The sequence below is a fragment of the Sipha flava genome, unplaced genomic scaffold, assembly GCF_003268045.1.
Source record: "Sipha flava isolate LNK unplaced genomic scaffold, YSA_version1 236_pilon_pilon, whole genome shotgun sequence".
In the NCBI taxonomy this organism is placed as follows: domain Eukaryota; kingdom Metazoa; phylum Arthropoda; class Insecta; order Hemiptera; family Aphididae; genus Sipha; species Sipha flava.
Window position 1 is genome coordinate 873,536 of NW_020272878.1, and position 8,365 is coordinate 881,900.

An 8,365-nucleotide genomic window follows, 5' to 3' on the forward strand; every position below is an offset into this window, starting at 1 on the left:
ACAAAAAATTAAACTTATAAATTCTTTACTTTTTGAACTTTATACAACAATAAATACTTTATTTATAGTATGTTTTTTCCATAAGGATCTTTTGTCGATTATTCTAAGGTCCGTTTTTGAATTTAAACTTGACATGGAGTTATTGAATAAATTTAATACAGGAAGTTCATTTAAGTGTAATTGTTTTGAATTAATTTGGTTTTGTTAAATTTAATTTTCTATCATTCACCTAGTCCATATGGAAATTAAGACAAGGTTGTTGAACTTGATGAGTCACAATAAGGGCATCATTATTGGACGCCAGAATTGCCGAATGTCAATGTAGGTTGATCAATTGGTATCTGTGATTGTGGAGTATGTTTAATAATTAGATTTAAAAATATATGAGGGAGAGACTTCTTCATGGAACTGTATCTTAATGTTGTGAAAAATTGACATTGACATGATTCCTATAGTTCAAGCAAAATCATTGTCTTCTAGATAAGAATTGAACATAATACGAAAGAAGTAAAAATATAGATTGAAATTAGTTGTATAAATACATATATACCTATATATCTTAAGATTGTTACATTTAAGTCCGGATTTTGTTGAATAATTATTTTTAAATTTTCTAGAAATATTTTGAAATTTCTAACTGCGAATAAAAATGAGTCATTTTCATTATAACTACTTATTTTCAGAGATTTTATGTTTTGTGAGATGTATACTTATATTTTCAGGTGAATTGTTGCATTTAATGATGATTGTGCATTGATTTTATAACTGTCACAAAATAATTTCCTTTATATCTTTTATCGGAATAATTATTTAGATAATTTTAATACACTTTATTTTAACCCGGGTAAAAAATACCGAGACGTTGCAGTTTTACTGGAATAAAAAATTCTGACCGTGGTTTAAATTATTTTTTTTTAAATAAGAAAATTATACAATCTGTACGCGTATGGTACCATAAATATAAGTGAATAATTGAATATAATCAATAGTATTTGTAATAATAAGCAATTATAAAAAGTTCCTATTTATATATACAATATTTATCTCACTAGTTATATTATTTTACACAGATATTTTAATTGAAGAAGCCATCCAAAGACAATACTTTAGTAATTAATATGTATTTAAAATTTAAATCCTTAGTATAGAGTTGTTCTTTTAGGAAATTAAAATGTTTTATATTACACTAAACAGAAAAAATAAGAAGTAGTAGATACATATAAATACACATGGTAAATCACATAAAAATACTGAGATATAAGTTAAGACACAAAAAATGAATTACTTTTTTTTTTTTTATATAAATTAAATTAAATTGTTATATGAAAATATATTTAACTACTATTAAATTAACTATTTAAATACTTTATAAGGCATTACAATTTTCATTCTGTACTAATTTAAAATGAGATGGTAAAAAAATTATCAATTTTTTTTTCTCAAAATTCGATTACATATGAACATATTTATATATAATAACTACGGAAAAAATGTTAAAGATCTACGCAAAGCAAAAAAACTCGAAACTTTATCGAACCAAAATTATATTTAAAACTTGTAGTACTCGTAATTATACAAGATTAAAATTCCATACTTCACACCATAGGATTATAAATCACCACTCTCATAATTTCGAGTCTGACTAAGATCACCTGAAATTAATATGCAAATGGAAAATGCTACGCAGTCCCACGTACCACACATATAAGTTATACTAACATTTTTAGTCGTAATAAAAGTTTTAAGTAAAAAGTATTATATAGTTTTATTTGTATTGCTATATGGCGTTATTAACTTATCGATAGCCAAATACAGTTTCAAAAATGTAATTAAAATAATTTTAAATAAACAGAGTACACTGCTTTAAAGTACTCCTTTTAATACTTTATTTGTATTTATTAATCTTAAATACAAAATTATAAGTGATAACACGATTTAAGTACAACTTCCACTTCCAATTCAATCGAATGTAATGATAAGTAGGACTATCAAACAGAATTAGATAAATAATCTATCAAAAATTGAAGTTAATTTACACATCGAATATAATTTCATTTAATAAAAGTAAATCACCTTGATTTAAAATCCTAAACGAAACTTAGCTATTTAAATCAAAAATTTAAAATTATCTTTGAAAACGATTACAATTTAGAGTTCACAATGTTTTTTTTTACTTTTTAAGCTTTTTAATTCATAATACTAAGAGAAACATAAAATTAAAATAATGTTTATAAAAAAATATAAAAAGCAGGCAAAGAAATATGTAATTTATCCATGTTTAATATTTACATACTAAATTGATAATTTTCTAGTCCCCAAACTATAATATAGTCAGTACTCGACTTGAGAGGGGACGCAAGGGGACGGAGTACCCCAACTAATTTTCAGAAATCTTAGTGTCTCCCTACTATTATTATGTAATAATTATAACGCTTAAGAAGTTTTGGGGACGCTCTTTTTTTTAAAGTAAATAGAGTCCCCCTTCTTTAATTTTTCCAAGTCGAACATTGAATGAATATACTTATGTGCTACTAATTTAATTAAAATCCGTGAGAAAATTTTATAAATATATTTGACTTCTTCTATACTGTGGGCATAATATTTTAATGGTAGTAACTCACAACTGGTATTCAAAAAATTTAAATAAATAACAATAATATTATTAGCATAATTGGATTCTGTTGATTATAATATAATATATCTACTTCAGATTGAATAAAAGTCTGTGACTACATTTATATTAACTTAATTTAAATAATAGATATTATAAATGTCAATTAGGTATAGATGGTAGATACATAATTCCTACTTCACGAAGTAATTTTTAACACATTGCCTTAAAATAAAAAATGAGCGGAGCGAATAAACTACTTTATAGTAATAATTCGAAAAAAAAATAATACGTCCAATTTTCGATAGAACTACGAGTGTATTCGTATCATAAGCTTGAAAGAGGAAATATAAATTTAATATTACATTTCAATCAATAGTATTTTAGTTTTTTTCAAAATATATACATGCACGTTGTGTGTGCAACGTATGTATATAATAAGGTACTAAAGACTATACAAAATAAATTAAATGGCAAGCAAATACATTATATTTTATTTCTATAAGAATCGTCGCATACTTAAATAATTCTATAAAATTAATAATTGTATTAACAGACATTTCGACGAGGTAATGAAATTAACCTCAAAACACATAATTGTTCGCATGCTCAGCCATATATCAGTCAAATATTTAATTTAATTTTCGATTTCCATACACGTATATAGATAAATCGTGTTGAATGTCAGCTAGTCGAAACTCAATCGTACGCCCAATGAATCTAATGTTATTAAAATCGTCCCTCATTAAATGCAATGTATTCATAATAAACATCGAAACAATGGATTGATCATGTTTCGCTGTTTGACGCAGATATAACTTTATTATACACAGTACGGCAAGACACAACGTATTTTATTAGACATGATTTCATTCCGTGTGTATGAAAGATGCGAGCGCGTAAATACAGACACATTCGATATACACGCAGGGGCGGTGAGTTGGTAATTCATCCGATTTAATATGATATAGGTAAAGTTCAAAACACGGAAGGAAATAATAATTGGTGTTCGGTCTGTTTGTATTATCGATGTACCTTTTTTATGTAGAATTTCTTCATTTTAAAGCTTTCTATTTTGCCCTCTTGTTCGACACGTTTAATTGGGCGATTGTAAACTCCGGCAGAATATTGGTTAAGATAAAAAGGTAATAAAAGGTCTAATGTAAACTCTGCCAGTTTTTTTTTTTGTTTTTCCTGTGAATCCTTTCATAATTATCTAAGAAATTCATTTTAGAAAAGTCAACCGAATGTTCATATTTTTAGTAAAGTTCTTACCGAATTTCAAACCCATACTTATATAAAACTAAATGACATTTCTCAAGTAAATAAGCTAAAACATTCGAAATAAAAAAAAAAAAATGACAGTACTACAGGATACTATAAATAGGTACACTAATAGAGTAATACAAGACTTAGAATATTTATAAATTATATCACATTATTTTAGTTTACATACATGACATAACTATATATTTTTAACTATATTTTTGGATTATTAGGTATAACGATTAATTATTATGATTTATTTATTTTTTACTGTGCTTAAAATATTTGATATGGACGATTTTTAATTATTATTATTAAAAATATGATTTTATATTATTAGGTATAACGATTATTAATTATGATTTTTTTACTATGATTTAAATATTTAATTTGAATGATATGATATGATATTATACTATATTTTTTTTTTTATAATCTATCATATTAACTTTATACTACTACTTGATTTTCTTCACTGGCGGAGTTTACATTAACTCATTTTTACCTGATATTTTTCCGTGGCGGAGTTTACATGAACCCAATTTTACCTGTTTTTTTTCTGATGGAGTTTACAGTAAAAAAGAGTACTTCTGGCGAAGTTTACTTGAGCCCGTCTAATTGACCTATTATCACAGCAACAGGTATTCTTATACATTATTTGGTTACAAGTGGAGGATCCTTGAATAACAAATGTAAAACGGTTCGATAAAACTCGATGGTCGTTCAGACTTCTAAGTGATATTTTTAATCTTTTCGCTGAAGAACTTCACCCTAACTTTTACTACAAAAATAAATAAATATTGTTTTTTCCAAAAAATCAAGTATAAAATAAACACATATTAATTAACATTTTTGTAAGTCTTAAATTGAAAATCTAAAAAATTTATAGTTGATTAAATTAATTAAAATATTGTGCGCATAGTAAAAATAATTAACGTCTATGCAAATACTTGATGTTCTTCACCTATATATCGAAAGAGGGTGGAGAAAAGAGAGAGTGAGAGAGGATGAGAGAGAGAGAGATGGATTATGAGTGGTCTAAATGTTATTAAACTAAAAATACTGTAATTTTAAACAGATTTCCTTTGAATTAACTCAAGTAGAAAAAGATTACGGAACAAGTAAATGTCAACATTATTCTAAGTTAATTACATACTGAGAAATGTAAAATCATAATTGAATTCAGTAGTGTAGAAAAATGTAGTTTGGAAGCAACATTATTTTTATTTTTTATTTTTTATTTCGTAAGACACTGCAATTACAATAGATAATTATATCTAATTTAGAATTAATTATTAATATTAATCACCACATATTACTTAAAAAAAGTTTTTTTTTTTTAAAAAAATAAAAATATAATGCTTTTATATAAAGACATACGATTTATAGTTAAAAAAATTGTTCTAATATAGTAACTTGAACTATGTTTAAAATTTTAAACTCTATCAAAATAACTAATAAAAAATATACATACTATAGATTTACTTGTTCACTATAATATCGAACGTTTTTATATCCATATCGATCCACGTTACGTTATATTAAAAAATATATTACAAAATACCTACAAACTTAGTAACTATTTTTCAGATATGTAATTAAAATATGAAATCTCCTTGTAAGAATTATTTCCCGCTGATATAATTATTTAAATATACATATAAATCTACCCATATGCGACATGGTATTTTTAAATATTCAAGAAGAGTATACACGTATATAGTACGGTGTCTGTATAAATAAATGAAATATTTTTTGATGTCAACCTACATTTTATAAATTCTGGATTAATCTAAAATTCTCTCGTAATTTAATTTTATAATTAAACACTGCTGACTGTGAGTTTATATTAACGACTAAATTTAGTAGTCATTTATTGCAGTTGTACGATTATTTTTAATTAAATCTTATAAAGGGTTACATTAAAGTCAAAAATATCCAAGCCACTAGGAAATAATTTACATAATATTGTTATCTATTAGTGTACGTGTATATGAGTATATTTTTTGTTGGTTTTACAACTAAAATATAAATAATTATTCACATGGTATAATAATATGTTCTCGTATCAATGTATTATTCTTACAATCCGTAATGATAACAATGCTTTAGTAGACAATCTATATCTTCTACGGTAAAATGTTTATAAATAAAATTAAATATTACCAAATAAAGTAAAAAAAAGTAAGTAAGGTAATCAAAGAAACTTTAAGACTACATTACTACTCTGCCAATGTGAAAATTACGAACTCCTTAGTTGTTAGTATTTTGTAGTATCTATATAATATTTACGTTTCCTATGTCTATTATTTAACTAGGAAATCTAGATATATTTGACCCTGAAACATGTGATTAATGCATCGAAAATATATATAATTTATAAAACATATTGTATATAAAACTATTATTACGACCAGGAATTATATTCACTAAAAACATAAGAAATATGCAAGCATTTATACACTGATTATCATTAAAATATGCAAAAATATACAAACAAAAATGCATGTTATTAAATATCTAATAGAGATAATTAAACTGTTATATGTACATTCTATTGAACTGTATGTTGAATTTTGAAACATTTTGAATTTTCACTAATTTAAATAAATATTCATAAATGAAAATCAAATATAAACAAATTTAATAGATTTTTATACTTATAGTATTTAAATATTACCTGGAGATTTACAGTTAATTACTAAAAACTTAGATAAATTTTCAAATAAAAGCGCTTTACACTGTTAGCTATAATCTCACATACTTTAGAAAAAGAATTCCCTCGTTAGATGCAAAAATGTTTTCAAAAATTTCGCAATATATTTATGAATAAACGATAGTATTTTTGACATTTGAATAAGAAATACGAATACACGAATAAAAGGAACACGAACACCTATTAAATTTACAGATTACAACAACTAGTCCTGATCGAATTATCTTTATCTAGAACGATAATTAGATAATAGTGATATAATATTAATAATATAACATTATTATTATTGATAAGAAAACAAATTCCTTATGAAAATAACCATAAAGCCAAGTTCACATTACACCAGGGGTGTCCAACCTTTTGTAAAGACTGGGCCACATCATATCAGTATGTTTTGGTGGGCCACACACTTGTTTTTAATAATAATACATTCAAATTTAATGGTTAAATTATATTCTATAATACAATAATACATTTTTTCTAGTTTTATAATAGCGAATAATAAGCCGAAATATTTTTACAAGTATTAATATTTAATTATAATTACATAGAAAAATATATTTATCAATATTAAAAAAAATAAAATAAAACTAATGGGAAATTAGCAGTTGCTTTTTTTGTGAAATTAACGAAGTAATATCCGGATCGATTGAAGTTGTGGCAATCCTTATACAACTTTCAAGATGCTTGTCTGATATAGTGGACCGGTTCTTACTTTTTGTATTTTTCATTCTTGAAAACAATTGTTCACAAATGTATGTACTGCCGAAAAGTGAGAACATGAATAAGGCATGATCATGAAGCACTGGATATATTTCTTTGGGTAGATATAATTTATAAAAATCTAATAAAGATGACTGATTAAATTTTTCTTTGAGTTGAATATCTGATTGCAACTCAATGCATTCCATTTGAAATTTAGTTTCCGCAGAAGTAATATCAACCAAAAATGGTGTTGAGAAAATAGCAAAGAGTTGACTATTCTTACGAAAATCTTCGAAACGGGTTTCAAATTCATTAATTAAAATTAAAATCAAAGAAGCATATTTTTCGCCATTCTTGGAATTGTATTTGGCCTGTCGTATTCCGCTGTCCACTTTTCGTTGAATATTCTTCCTTCATCCGTTACTTTTCTTTTCTTATTGGACGACATTTCACTATTTGATAATTAGTTTATTACACAAATTATAAAATTGTAATTAAATAAATAATAATATTGATCACTAACACCACTGTTCTGAACAAAACGTGAACATCTGACCATCACGCGCGCAAAACTGTATGTCTGTATTAGATAACATGTGCTTAGTAATAATTCTATAAAGGTATTTTATTTTTATTTGTTGATAAATGACACAAGATATTAGTATCGGAGCCAATATAGATATAACATTAATAAAATTTATCTTTAGGCCCGATGCACACGGCCGTATGTAATATAAGATAAGGTGCCACAACGGAAAAAACGGTTTTTAAATTTAAGTGAGGGCCGCATCAAAAACTAGCACGGGCCGCGGGTTGGACACCCCTGGTCTATGTGGTAGATCCTAAATCGATGATTGCTGGTCACCTAGCCGTAAACATCTCAATTTTTTTTAAATTAAAAGTTAAAATATGCTAATTCTTCTTACCCTTGTAATGGAATCAATTCGATTCCGGAGTTCGATCTACTTATCAAGAATTAAATACAATTTTTACACATTATTGATAAATATATAATGATCGGATTATGTATATTTATATATTTTTTATTATTATTATTATTATTATTA

At 25.3% G+C, this 8,365-nt stretch overlaps 1 protein-coding gene across 1 annotated transcript in view; it reads right to left on the bottom strand.

Moving 5' to 3' along the window:
• The window catches only part of LOC112683793 (4-coumarate--CoA ligase), a 74,918-nt gene that overhangs the window by 33,845 nt on the left and 32,708 nt on the right, over positions 1-8,365 (bottom strand). The window lies entirely within an intron of this gene.